Source organism: Fukomys damarensis, unplaced genomic scaffold (genome assembly GCF_012274545.1).
Source record: "Fukomys damarensis isolate Sample0158 unplaced genomic scaffold, DMR_v1.0_HiC HiC_scaffold_5, whole genome shotgun sequence".
Lineage (NCBI taxonomy): Eukaryota > Metazoa > Chordata > Mammalia > Rodentia > Bathyergidae > Fukomys > Fukomys damarensis.
The window spans coordinates 20,928,316-20,943,933 of NW_022900917.1; the positions used below are offsets into that span (position 1 = coordinate 20,928,316).

Here is a 15,618-nt window from a genome sequence, read left to right on the forward strand (position 1 = left end):
TTTTTGATGCCAGGGATCAAACTTGTGCCCTTGTGCTTGCAAGGCAGGTGGCAGAACCACTGAGCCAAATCCCCAGCCCCAAAAACCTACCTTTATGTTTTGCATTATTCAGTTTCTATTGCCATAGGTCAAATGTCCTAGAGAAGGGTTTCTTCTCCCCATGAGCCTTGACTTTGACATTATCTCAGGGTAGTGGGTCCAGATTGCTGTGTAGTTCTTACATAGAATTTCAGAGTTTAGGAGATGAATGAAACAACTTTAATAACAATATACACACAGATACTTGCCTCTCATGTTAGGGTATCAATAGCTACTTGTGATGTTCTTAGAACTAGACCATGGGTAACATGTTTGTCTAAATTGATCTTTATATCTCTTTTATAGATTCATAACCAAATCAAAATCAAATTTCTTGCTCTTAGATTTGAGTAGGGGAGGAAGAGAGGCAGCTTTGATGAAAATGACATTCAGATTTTTAACTTCTTCATTCGATATGTCAATAGGGAACATTTTTCTTGGCTGCCATTAAAGGCAGAAGGCTTTAATCAGATAACATTTCAAATGAGTGGGTAAAGATAATGTAATAAATGATCTTAGGACAACTGAGCATCCATCTGTAGAACTATAAAATAATAGAGCAGATCGCAAATTTACTCCTATACCAATATAATGCCATGTGTAGCTAGGACATTTTGTCTCATATGTTGTTGGTAGGGTACAAAATTGGAGGGTGATTTGGCAATACGAATTTAAACTGTATGTATTTATTCAATACATGAATCCATACACACATTACAAAGAAATATGTAAAATCTAACTCACTGTAGCAATTACTTATAATAACAAAAATTTAGAAAACAAGCCAATAAAATACGGTATATACATACAGAGACTTACTATACATTTTATTTATAATGAGACTGCTCTAATATCTGATGTAAAATCCATCCTCCAAGATATATTGTTAAGAGAAAAGAGTAAGATATAGGATCTAGATTGAGGGCTGGCAAACAGTCTAACTTGCCTGTTTCTGTCAGGAAGGGTTCATTGGTGCACACCCTCTCCCACTGGTTTGTGTGCAGCCAGTGGCTGCTTGTGCACTGCAGTGGTAGAGTTTAAGAGTTGCTGCTGCAACTGAAAAGCAGAAAATGTTTACTATTTGGACCTGTAGAAAAAATTGCATTGAGTTCTGTATGCTATTATTTGTGTTGTATAATGCTTATTTGTTAAGAAACCATATCGAATGATAGAAAGTATCACCTCTGACACATACACCACTTTGCATTGCATTTTTTGGGTGTTTTTTGTTTGTTTGTTTGTTTTTTGAGACAAGGTCTCACTATGTAGTTGAGATGGACCTGGAACTCACTATGCAGCTCAGGCTGGTGTCAAACTCACAGCAATCCTCCTGCCTCAGCCTCCCGAGTGCTGGGATTACAGGCGTGTGCCACCACACCTGGTTCAACTTTGCATTGCATTGTATTCTCAGTGGTATATTGTATTTGTTGAAATCCCTCACCTTTAGGGAGGTTGAAGTAAAAACCATCAAGGTTATATTTCTACATCATTTTTAATATAACAAATTTCATTTCTCTGATGGGTTCTATACTGTGCCAAGAAAGCCAATTGCAAAAATGGAAAATGATATCAACCAATTATTGTTTTCATGTACAGAGTAACTAGTTGGAAGTTTTTCATTTGTTTGTCATTGTTGCGTTTCCCTGAACTCACTATAACAACTGCACTGCCTGGAGGGAGGGGCATAGCAGTAAGAATTAGTAGCCAGCCCTATAACTAACGTCTCAGGACTTCAAGGAGAGAAGACTGGATGTGGTGGTCATTTAAGCTTGGTGTTGGTAACTTTCTGTGACTAACCAAGCACTAGCCATCTTATTACTGTGCTGTCAGCAAGCTTGCTCATTTGGCTTTGCATGCATTGCCTGCCTTTGAAAGGGGAGGGGTAGTCACCTGGGAGCCTGCTGATTCTGGGGACATTAGGATGATGATTGTAAGACTAGTTAGCCTTACTCAGTTGGCTCTCTTTTTAATTCAGGGAGACTGTTTAACTTGAAATTTATTAATTGAGAAGAATTGCATGCATACTGTGGAATGATTATATTTAGATAACTAGGTAACTGAAGTCTTAAGAAAAAAATTATATACTAAATTTGCAGTAATTCCCGGGTATAACAGTGGGGTGACTCTGGATGAATATGGAATTCTGCTGGGGGTTGCTCTTGTGAGGCTGCTTAGCTATGTTCTCTTCTGGCCCAAGCCTGAGCACTTTTCTTTTTCTGTCATCCTGCCCCTGGCCTTTATTACTCTCTATCTCATACAGGTTGTTCTTACTTTTTAAATTTTTAGTTTTTATTCATACATGTTTATACACAATGATCACATTCCTCATGAAGGAGTTGGTACATGTATAGAACACATCTTTTTTTATTTCTTATTGAGTTTATTGGTACAATCTAGGTCTACAGTACAGTTACATTCATTACTGGAATCTTGTACCTTCACATGACAGGTCTTGGTTCTCATTTTTTCCCCTTCTCCCTGCCCTCCCTTCACCCCCCTCTTTCCCTCCCCATTAATAAACTCTTTGTTTCCATTTTCTCATATTTTTTATTTTCCCTTATTTTCTTGCCCCTACCCTTCCCCCTTTCCCTACACCTTTAGCACTTTTCTTCCTATTTCACACTCTTAATTATCCCATTAGGATCTTATGTACTATTATAGTTTTACACAACAGAGAAACTATTCAGTATTTACACGTGTGACTTACTTATTTCACTTGGGAGTATATCCTCAATATGTGTCCATTTTCCTATGTATGAATCTAATTTCTCATTCTTTATGGCTGAGTAGTATTCCATCTTATAGAAAAACCACATATTCTTTATCCAGTTTCCAACAGACGGGCAGATGGGCTGTTTCCAAGTTTTAGCTATTATAAACTGTGCCGCTATAAACATTGGTGCACATATATCACTGTGGTATGATTCTTTTAAATCTTTTGGAAAGATACCCAGCAGAGGGATGGCTGGGTCAAATGGAACCTCTAGACCTAGCTTTTTGAGGTATCTCCATATGGATTTCCATAGTGGTTGCACCAGTCTGCACTCCCACCAATGATGGAGAAGGGTTCCTTTCTCCCCACAACCCTGCCAACATTTGTTATTGTTTGATTTCTTTTTTTTTTCAGCTTTAATTGAGTTTATTGGTACATTTTAGGGATACAGTACAGCTACATTCATTGTTGGGATCTTGTACCTCTACATGACAAGTCTTGATTCTCATCTTTTCCCCTTACCTCTGCCCTCTCTTTATTGTTTGATTTCTTGATAGCAGCCATTCTTTATGGGGTGAGGTGGAATCTCAGTGTTGTTTTCATCTGCATCTCTAGAATGACCAGTGATGTGGAGCATTTTTTCATATATTTACTTGCTGCTTTTCCTTCTTTGTCTGAGAAATGTCTGTTCATTTCAGATGTCCATTTTTGAATAGGGTCTTTGTAGAACACATCTTGATTATTTTTTTCATCCTCTTTCTTTCCCTTTCTTACTCTCCCTCCATCTCTTGGTTCCCTTTCCTTTTGCAAAAGATCTATATTTTTATTCTCTATTATCCATCTTCTACTTTGCACTTTATTTATATTTTGGGTTTCTCATATAAGAGAAATGATGTGATATTTAAGCTTGTGTGTCTGATTTATTTCACTTAATATTATGGTCTCAAGGTGCATCCATTTTCCTAGAAATTACTCAAGATTTTCTATCTTTAATACATAATAGTAGTCCACTGCATATATGTACTACATTTTCTGACACACTGATCTATAAAGAACTGCTTAGTTTAACAAAAACTTTTATAATATTTTAAATTTTTGTCCAGAATAGAGCTGTAATGATCGTAAGACTCTTACTCGGGATTTGTATTTACTGAGTCCTTGCTTGCTCTGATCTTGGATATCTGTCAATAATATCCTGAAGTTGCCAAATGTGGTAGGGCATGCCTAAAAACCTAACATTTGGGAGACTGTGGTAGGAAGATGGCTGCAAGTTCAAGGCCAGCCTGGTTTACATAGTTCAGCTTGAACTACATAGCAAGACTGTCTCCAAACCAAACCAAAACATGACAACAAAATATCCTGAACTCTGCTTGCCCAATTCCAGCCGCTGTTGATATGCTACTTCTCAGTGTTTAGCTGCCCCTATTTTAAACCAATCCAAGCAGTATTCGTTAATATCCATAATCACAAACCTGGCCCTTCCGTATATCTGTGGGTGTCGCCTCCAATAACTGCAGTATAAATCTTTCCCCAACGGAAGCCCATGATCCTCTATGGACCGCAAACAGGCTGTTCTCTTATGGTTCTGTTTCAAGCTCTTCCTGTACTTGAATGTAAAATCTACTTTTTGCTCAGAAAATACCTCTTATCCTACATCACTTTTCTCTGATTCCCTGGAGAGATTTATATACTCTCATATTCAATTCCCAATATTTTGTTCTTAAATCTAGTACTGTCGATTGTATTGAAATGATCTGTTTTTGTGCTTGACTTGTTCCTCAATCACAAATTGGGAGTTAGTTATTTTATATACTATGCACCTTGAACATCAGCCATGGAGTAAGTCTACACAAAAGGTTGTTGGGTAAATGCACTATCCTTTAAAACTCCCGGCAACCCTGAGAGTTTAAGATTGTAAGGAGCCAGGGACATAGCTCAGTGGCGGAGCCTGCAGCTCAGTGGTGCCATATCTGCTTGGCAAACGCAAGGTCCTGAGCTTGATCCCTGCTACAGCAAAAAAAGAAAAAGTTTACGATTCTGTGGCTATGAAGGAAATTATGGCAGCAAATTCATTTTATGGCAAATATTTATTAAGTGTGCAGTATGTGCCAGATCTGACATAAGTGCTATGCATATACATAAACGAACAAAACAAAGGTCCCTGTATTCCTTTTACTGATGAGATATAGGCAAAGAGTAATACAGGTAATACACATTGAATGCTATACTATGTTACAAGGTGAGAAATACTACAACAAATGAAAAGTAACTGTGTCCCCTCGAAAAGAGGGTCAGAGAGACCAGGAGTGTTGTGTCACGGCGGACAACTTTCCATCTCCTCACTGTTACTTTTTTTTGTTTTGTTTTGTTTTTTGAGAGAGGGTCTCATTATGTAGTTGAGACTGACCTGGAACTCACTATGTAACCCAGGCTGGTCTTGAACTCACAGGGATCCTCCTGCCTCAGCCTCCTGAGTGCTGGGATTATAAGTGTGCACCACCACACCCGGCCATCCTCACTGTTACTTTTAAGCACGAGCTCTATTACTATCCAACACTTGTTCCAGATCATAAGCACTTTCTGAGCTCATTTAATTATTGTACTAATTAGATTCATTCATAGGAAAATGGATAAATATTGAGGATATACTCCTAAGTGAAATAAATAAATCACACATGTGTAAATACTGAATAGTTTCTCTGGTGTAAAAACTGTAATTGTATATAAGATCCTAATGATATAATTGACAATGTGAAATAAGAAGAAAAGGACTAAAGGTGTAAGGAAAGTGGGAAGGGTAGGGGAAGGGTAATAAGGGAAAAGAGAAAAATATGAGAAAATGGAAAAATGGAAGTAAAGTGTTTGTAAATGTGGAGGGGAGGAGGGGGTGAAGGGAGGGCAGGGACAAGGCGAAAAATGAGAACCAAGACCTGTCATGTAAAGGTACAGGATCCCAATAATGAATGTGACTGTACTGTATATCTAAAATGTACCAATAAACTCAATGAGAAAAAAAATTCTCCTACTAGGCACGTGAAATAGCTATCATTCTTCTTATCCTTATTACACAGATTAGGAATTGAAGATTAGAGGGATTCAGTTAAGTTGACTAAGGTCACACAGCTAGTACATGGTAGAGCTGCGATTTGAACCCAGACAATCTGATCTAAAACTTCTGGTTCTTAATCAGCACTACTTAGCATCTCAATACCTATGGGAGGTGATAAATTGCCCCAATTCTCCTCTTTTTGAATACTCAGTATAGTGTTTCTCTTTTTGAAGACAGTTGTTTCAAAAGATAAGGATCTATTAACCGCCAGGGGGCAGCAAATGACTGCTTTTGAACTATGCATTGGCAAAGCAAAAAAAAAAAAAAAAGTGCAGGGATAGCTTTTCTGTTTAATTGTAGTTAACATGCCTCGAAGAAGACAATGGTGTCTTTTCTTTATTCTTTTAGAATAAAATTAATTAATCTCATGCTAATAATAACATTTAAAAATATTGCTTTAAAATAATAATAGATGTGATCTTTTGATCTGGATCTTGATCTACACATTCATATTGTTATTTTTCCAATATGACTTTTTTTGTTTTAAAATGCCAGAATATATGCATTCTTTAAAAACATTTAAACTGTTTTCACAGCCAGAAGATGAAATAAAAGGGTGTGGATGTATGCTCACGTATTCTTAATAAACAATGGAACTTAAAATTCATGAATTTAAAATAGTTTTTCAAATATTAAAAAAAAAAGTTGGATGGAAAAATGGCCACTAACTTAAATATTATTTTAGGTTTCTTAAACTGTAAAAAGATATATTTGGTGCATACTTAAAAAATTTATGAAGAGCCAGGCGTGGTGGTGCACGCCTCTAATCCCAGCACTCGGGAGTCTGAGGCAGGAGGATCATTGTGAGTTAGAGACCAGCCTGGGCTACAGTGAGTTCTAGGGCAGTCTCAACTACATAGTGAGACCCTGTCCCCAAAAAACCAAGAAAAAAAAGAGAAGGGGAGGTGGAGATTTAGCTCAGTGGTTCCACTGCCTGCCTCGCAAAGCCAAGGTACGGAGTTCAATCCCTGGTACCAAAAACAAAAAACAAAAACAAACAAACAAAAAACCCCCCAAACAACCAAAAATAAAAATTATGGGACATTTTTATAGAGCATTTCAAAGGGATAATACATAGAAGGAAGAATTTGATCTTTAAGGAATCTTAATAAATACCAACTCATTAATTCTTACTCAACATAATGGGGAAACTAAGGGTTAGAAATAATTTTCCTAAATCAAAATTGGGAGAGTATTGGAATTGGGACACAGGATCCCCAGTGCTCCGGTGGACAAGAATTCCAAGGTGAGGAGATTCCTCACTTTTTATTTGCCATCAGGTAGAGCCTGCCTGACTCCAAGTGAGTCGTTGGAAGCACCACTGTGGAAGAATAGGGATGACTGGACCAGGGCAGTTGGTGCTGAGGGCAGTGTGGGTGGAACCGGAAGCGGACTGCTGGGTACCGGAAGGAGCCCTGGATCCTGCTTAGCTCTCTTGAGTTGGGTTACGTCCTGCACAGGCCTCACAAGCCAGCTTAATTCTAACAGAGGGTCTCCTCCTACACCCTAAAGACTCTGCTCTAAAATGCTCCCTCTCACGAGACCGCCACCCAGCATTTGTTTCATTTAGCCTCTTTTTTTTCATGATTTTAAGAGTATAACCGTAACCCTGTAAAAATAAGAAACAAGAAGGAAGTGGAAGGAACACCACTGTGCTAATCCAGCTACACAGGAACTTTCATAACACCTCCTGATGATATCCTTCGGGATGGGATGAAGGGTAGGAAATGAGAAGAGTAAACATGCTTGAAGGAATTGCACATCATCCTTATGACCCTCGAAGAGAACTAACCTTGGAGTTCCTTCCGCACAGGAAAGACGTACCCCCTTTCCTAGTGCTCATCCTCCAGGTCTTAGCTGGTGAGCTCCTTCCTCTTGGGCCCTTCCTATGCTGCTGCGTGGCTGCATCGCTCCTCAGACTCCACCGTAATTGGCTGTTTACTTATTTGGGCCCCCGTGTTGAAGCAAGGACCCAGTCTTGTTCATTCCGGAACAGACTGACCGCAGGAAAGGGAACCTGAAGCAGGAAGAGAGCTGTTTGTCTGCCGTGTCTGCCGAGGAGACAAGCAGAGATTCAGGGAGTAAGAAAGAGGGCAGCAGTAAAGTCAGAGGCCTGGGGCTGGCAGGGAGGGAGCTGAGAAGAAGGGAAGAATAGATTTCACGATATTGCTTCATGGTGGCTTTGACAAATTAAGAGAAAATCATTGTCTGACTCTTCTGAGTTCTAAATTAACAGCAGATGCGATTTCCCCTTCCCTCTCTCACACCCATCTGGGGGGCTTTATATTTGACAAGAGCTTTCTGGATATAAGAAGAAGCCCTTATCAAGGAAAGGGGAAATATATATTTAGTATATGTTCAAGCATATTTTATAGGCCGCAAACGTCATGATATAAAATATTACATCTATCCCACACTCTTTTATATAATATACGTATTAATATATTTATATGTATCTATGAAATCTTTAACAATTACATGTTTTCCCCTTTCTGGGTCCTAACTCCACTTGGTTCCCTGGGCATGTGGCGTTGAGGTACACGTCTTGTACGGACAGCTCACAGATGGGGGTCCCCCGTGAAGCGATTGTGACCCCCTAACCCACCTCATCCTGCCTTCTGAGATTTCTCAAGTACTATTGATTCCAGTTTTGAAGGGCTTCAGAGTGAAATTTGTTTCTCTCTTCCACCTCTTAAAATCTTCTACGTGGTATTTACTTAAGTCCGTCTCTTCCCAGCCTCTTTACTGGATTTTGAGCTCTTTGAGCTTCTCCAGCTGTGGATCCTTCACATACTGAGCCTTGTAGATGGCAGGGCTCCTACCTCTAGATCTTCACACTGACAGTTCCCTTTGCCGGGAGTGTTAACCCCAGATATCTGAAGGACTGGTTCCCTCCCTTCTGTGAAAACATCATTTAAAAAACACCTTCTCAGTTTCTGAAATCCTCCTGCTTCACACCGTTTCAGATCCTCTTTTCCTGCTGTTTTTTGTTTGTTTGTTTTTTTGTTTTTAACCTTGTGCAAAATCTAGCTGGCATTCTGCACTTTGTACTCGTTTCTCTTATTTGTTTTCTGCCTAGATTGCAAGTTCCATGAGGACAGAGATTTTGTCTGTTTTGTTCACAACTAAATCCCTAGAGTTTAGCACACAGTAGGAAACCATAAATATTTAACAAATAAAGAAATAAATAGATAGCAGCATTCAATAAACACAGCAGAAATGAATCAGAGTGTATAGGCATTGGATCTGAGCCTAGAACTAATGTCAAGGGAAATTAATGGTTCTTTTCCAACACATGTGGAAAGGCACTAGCTAAATTAATTCATATTTACCTGGATTTCTTAAGTTTATGAAAAGCCAACTAATTGTTTCTTCGGTGTTTACAGTCTTATTTTTTCCTGAATAAAGAGTGGATGTATAAAGATTTCCAACCTATTTCCACATACCAAAAGGTTTTTGACTCCGGGATTGCCAGAGAAATGATTATGCTTAAAAGACATCTGTTCAGTTCATCATTTTTATTTCCTCCCGTGGTTTATACAATTGAGCCCATTGGTACATATTTGTTTACATAATGTGGCATATGGTATTGGTCAGCTCTGGCCGTAGAAATATCCTGAAGATTTGGGGTCTGTCTGGGCCTCACAGGGTAGCTTTTGTCATTGAAAAATTAAATTTCTTTTCTAGTAAACAAGTGACTACTGAATGTGTTGGCAGGGACTTTTAATAAGGATAGTTAGATTTCTCATTCTGCTGCACAATAGCAAGTTGCAAAAGATTTAGTGAATGAATTCTAAAGAAGTACTTCTTTCACTCATTAAAAGTATGCTTGGATTGGGGCAAATTTGGAGAACTTGATACTCCCAGAAAAAACATGGAAAATATGGGCCGGGGATTTAGCTCTATGGTGCAACCACCTGCCTCACAAGTACAAGGTCCCAAGTTCGATCCTGAGTACAAAAAAAAAAAAAAAAGAACTTTTGGTAGAGTTTGTTAAAAAAATTAAAAAGTAATTTTACTTTTCATTAATTTGAATGCAAATATTTTCCAGAAAGCTTTGCTTTTCTAAAGTTTTATAGTTTTATTTTAAAGTAAAGAAAAATATAAGAAATATGAAAATGATGTGGCTTTGCTTCTAAAGCAATAACTTTATAATTCTGATCTATTTTACTTAATTTCCCTCCACTTTAAATTAGAATTCTTGGTTTTGCTAAATAAAACAACTTAGGCTCAGGAGAAATTTTAGTCAAAGGACTATTATGGAGTTGAGAAGACTATTGAAGTAGGGAGAATGTTGTGACCATAAAAGCTTGGGGCCTTAGTAGTTAGGTACAAAGGATGTTTACAAGGGGTACGGACAAGGTAAGAGGGAACTGGTGTGGAGAAGATGAAAGAGTGGTGTGTAGGACAGTGGAGGAAAGAAATTGAACTGAAATCAGATTAACATATTTTGTTTCCATTGATCAGTGGACCTAAGAGATTCAGCTAATCATTTAGGAGCCAAAGAATTGCAATTTGGAGATCTGTATCTGGTCTTGTCACAGGTAAACAAGAGGCAAACATGAGTTTTATCTAAGTCCTATAGAAAGAGTTGTTCTTTGTAGTAATGCATTCTGTGGAACACAGAAGGGTGTGCGTGTGTGTGTGTGTGTGTGTGTGTGTGTGTGTGTGTGAGAGTGTAGGGGGTCATTTAACGTTTGATGTCTTCCAGCACAAGGCCCAGGTAAGAGTTGACCTGGTTAACTTCCAAATCTGGAATGGATTCAGAAAATACTCTAGCTTTGTCTTTTCTTCATAAAAGACTTGACGTGAAAACAATCTGATGGGTTTTAATTTTGTCATTCAAAATTTCTTCTCTAAGGTATTTTTGGGAAAAAGAGAATATTGTAGATGAAAAAGTGAAACTAAGTATGTTTAGAGCTTTATATGGACAAAGTACAGATTCAGGGATGCAGTTTGCAGTTGTTGTGGTGGCTGACTTATAGAGGCATTGCACATTTAATTCTAAAGTGTAGAAGAAAAGAAATCTTTAGATTGTTCATTAATGAAATATTTAGGAAGTTCACTATAAAGGTAAGTATCCAGCTCATCCTTGCTTTTCAGAATAATGAATAACTATTTACTGATCATCTAGGAAATTTCATTCTATAATGAACAAAATTGTCATGGCAGAGAGTTGCGTAAAGATAGAAGTAATTAAGATAAAAAGCTAGGTGCTTCATTTTATGGCACTGTTACAAAAGACCATAAAATGTGAATTTACATTAAATGAGTTTATTCTTCTCATAAATATATTGTTTTAGACACATCAGCTTCCAGATAACTGTTCATTTTATTTTTTTAATCTATGTGTTGGTAAATTGTGATTTTCCTCAAATAGCTCAAAAATGAGGAAAATGAGTAATTTTGTAAAAGCCTCTGAAATTCTAAATATTTCCAAAACAAAAACAGGCTAGAGATGGGGAAATTTGGAATGCTTGGTTGGCGTGACTGCCTTGATTGAAAATTTAATTTTGCTTTGTCCAATCTGTGAGGAGACCTAGAGTTCCACCTGGGTTTTGTCTTTTGTAGGCTGCGTGACCCTAAGATCACCCCAATTCTCCTAGTTTCAGCTTTCTCACCTGTTAAATGTGGACTAGATAGACTGTAAGGCTAAATCTTCTCTTCTTCTTCCTCGGCACCCTTGAAAAGTACTCAGCCTCTTACGAGTAAGCCTCATTCTAGTTCTCTCTCTATCTGAGTCCTTTCCCAGAGCCTTTCTGCATTCTGCTTTCTGCAGGACGTGGCTTCTGTTGCAATTTCATTTCCAGACAGTAGATGCTGCTGGTTTACTGTTCTAAAGGTCTTCCTGGTGGTCCATTTATCCGAGTTCCCAGGACTCATCTATCAAATTCTATGTTGAACCACCTTAGCTATGTGTGATTTTCACTTGTTTGTAATTACATCTTCTAGGCAGTAATTTCACAAATTTATGTAAAATACAGAAACGGCGCTTCCTCATTGTAGGTATTTCTATAGAAGAGTTATTTTCTGCTTTTGATGTTATTGGTGGGAAAGCTAGCTCCCTGCCTTCAAGATCTTCATTAAATCATGCCATCCTCCATGTAGTATTGAAATGCTGTCTTCAGAAAAGGAGATTTAACAAACTTCTATAAATTGACAATATCCTCCAACTAAACTTTTGCAGCTCTTGTACTAACATAGTTTTAAAAGAAACTTTTCAAATTGTATCACCCATTTGATTTTTATGCCTCTGTATACTTCCATTTCTCTTTAAGCCAGAAGACATCCTTTTAAATCTTTTTTTAAAACATCCTTTGATAAAACGATGCAATTGAAAATCAGTTTTCTGGAAACAGTTTGCCATTTTCTCTTTAATGCTGTGCCAACAAGCCAAAGGGCACATTATACAGCAGATGTACACATCTCCACGATAGACAAACAAATCATACTGCCATCAGAACTATCACCTAACTGTTGGAAAAATTTTAAAGATGCCTTCATAGGAGCTGTCTCAAGACTTTTCACAGAAAACAAAATTATGGATAATTTGAGGAAACTATCTTATCATTAATAAATTCATATTTTTGAGGCCCTAATGACTGACATTCCAACATATGGTTTCATTTATTTCACTAAATGTAAGTTCTAATTTTTATTTGGGGGGAGCATGTACTGACTCACTTAAAGCCAAAATCCTAAATGTATGAATTTAAATAAAGAGAGCTTTAACCTTCTTAAAAGGTTTTAAAAATATTTCTTAGAAATGCCTTTAATTTGACAAAAATCAATTACCTCTTGAGCCCCCTATTTAAGAGACTAACCTACATGTATTTTTTTGTTTGTGTGGCTTTTGTTTCTTTGTTTTTTTGTTTTTTTGAGACAGGGTCTCACAATGTAGTTGAGACTGACCTGGAACTCATTACGTAGCACAGACTGGTCTTGATCTCAGAAGGATCCTCCTGCCTTAGCCTCCCAAGTGCTGGGATTACAGGCATGTACCACCACGCCCGGCCCCTACATATATTTTAAAAGGTAAATTTTTAATGAGTTCTCTGATTAGCTCTAAGGATACTCAAAGATCTCTCGTGTACTGTCAGATCTGGTGATGTTGTATAGGTTCTACTCTACAATGGTCTTTGACGTCCTTCCCAATAAGGAGGTCTGGGAGTTTCAGTTTCCTTCTTATTCTCCAATTACTTGAATGCCTTGGCATTGCACACAGTACCTCCTGACAATGGCAGATTTGTATACCTGTCAATCCTAGATTTATGGCTTCATGTGGGAGTGAGCTCTTCTAGTCACACATGCCCTACAGATCTTTCAGAACTAGCAAAACCATCTGAGGCAAAATATGAGTCTACACTTCACATTTGCACAATCCTGAGATTATGCAGGTTTTTGCTCTGAATAAAGTTAAAAATTCAAAATGACAATACAGATTTCTTAACTTCATCCTGAACTCTGCTATATTACTGTCAGGCAACAGCGACGGCTAACCCCTGACTTAGGTTTCAAACTTAGTAAGTGAGAAATCATCTTTGCAAGCCAGAATACACAAAGCAGCAGCGGCAACAATATCCTTCTAGAACACATGTTAGAAAAAACATCACAAACACATTGCCAAAATTATTAATTTTCAAGAAGAAAAACACATGAAGCAAACCTTCCTGTAGAACTAATACTGCATGCCTTGAAAATTACTCTAGCTAGCAATAACATAGTATTATGTTCAAGTCATCAAGATCCTTGTTAGTTCATACTTTAACTATTTTTTATCTCAGTCTCCTTAAAGAAACCACAAATCTTTAAACTGAAGTTCTAAGGATTCAGAACATTTTGTGGGAGCCTGACTGTGTTTCTTACATCTAGGGATGAGACAATGAAAGGGGAATGATGCAGGTAATATTTTCTTTTTTTTCCTCTATCTCTCTTTCATGCTTCTCATAATCAGTCATTATTTGATAGAACAGTTTCTCTTAGATGTTCTGTCTTCAGTTTCAAGTCCCAGACAAAAACCAAAACCAATCTTCTCTCTTCCAAAACATGGTATTTTAAATCTCCTTTTTATGTTTTTTCCTTCAGGCTCAAACATCAATGACATTTGAAATCTTTGCTCTTCTTTGTTCCTCCTTTAAATCTTTATGGTTGCTAAATTCTTCCTCTGAAATGTTTTGCTTTTTGAGGTCACCAAATTACATGCTCTAATCTCCTGTCCTTACATTAGATTTGACAGGCATACTTCAAATACAGCTATCTACAACATTGATTTTAACCTTTTTTTTGCCCAGAATTTAGAGAAAAGAGTTAAACACTATTTCTAGTGAGAGCAAATGCACTCTGCTGGAAGGTTTTAAAAAACTTGCCGTGGCTGGCATGATTCTTACTACAATGACAGAAACACATGTCCTTGCTGTTCCCACCTTTTTCTGTGCTCCTTCTGCTGCTTGCCCTTTTTAATGCCATCTCTGCCCCAGTTTTTCTGTTCTTGTTCATCTCCAGGGTATTCTTCATTCTAGTCATAGTGCAAATCCCAAATGCAGCATTGTCTTCCCCAAAGCACCCCCATGTTCCTTGTTCCTGTGAGAAGCTCTTTGCTGGCGTCCCCAAAGTACCTTCTGTGACTTTCCCTGTGTTGTTACTTTGGCTTCATGTGACCAACTGGTATGTTTCCAAGGATAGTTCAAACTCTGGAAGGCTGAGAAGAATACTGGTCATTTTTTTCCATGTTACCCACCATGTTTTTGTTGTTCATGACATTTGTTGCCTCCTTGAAGATTCGGATGCCCACTCCTTGCAGGGCACCTTACACATTAGTACATGGTGGTTTTTCTTTTGGATGCTCCTTCCTTCTCCAGAGTACTGGAGTGTGGCTTGACACATTGCTCCTAGTGATTGCCTTTTCTTACCAGCTTTGCTGATTAGTTTTTCTTTCATAGCTTTGGGAATGGAATTTATGGACCACAAAATTCACCAATTTTAAGTGTGCAAATCAGTGAAATTCAGGATATCGATAGTTGTATGACCTCAAACACAATCAATTTTCTAATATTTTTATCACCTCCCAAAGAAACCCTGAACCCATCTTCCATCATCTCCATACTAGCTGGCATTTAACACACCAGTATTTTAAAACAAGGGGTGCTTAGAACATCTCCATTTGATAGCATAACTATTGATGTCATAGAATGGTATTTACTAATTTTGATGGAGATTTTAATCTATTATAAAATGCCCACCACTCACTAATAGTTAAAGCTAATTAGTTGGGTACTATAGCTGTATTTTTAAAAATGTATCAAACCTTAAAGTATAAGAAAGTTTTCAATTAGCAATAATCGTGCCTCGGATAAACCTCATTGGCTAGGATACTGCCACTGCGCAAAGCTTAGAAAGTTTACTTCTTATACAGTTGTAGGTCATTTTTTTTAAAAAAGAAAATTTTGTTAGAGCAACTAATTCAACATCTTGATTAAGATGAATCTACTTAATTTTTACATTGGCAGAATAATTATTTGATGAAAAACAGTTGCCATTTTTACTCCAGATTGTCGAGAGATCTGTGTGGATAGAATCTTATATCTTCATTGACTAATTTAAGAACTGGTGGCAAAGGACCAAATGTGATAAAGAACTCGAAGGGAGCATCGCTTTGGTACCTGCCTGTGTGCATAGCTCCAAATCTCAGTATTCTAAAAAATTGACATTGGTAAAGCAT

General features: G+C 37.7%; 1 pseudogene; it reads right to left on the reverse strand.

Annotated features, from left to right (window-relative positions):
- Positions 1-15,111: 15,111 nt before the first annotated feature.
- On the reverse strand, positions 15,112-15,289 carry LOC117285099 (annotated as a pseudogene).
- Positions 15,290-15,618: the final 329 nt, after the last annotated feature.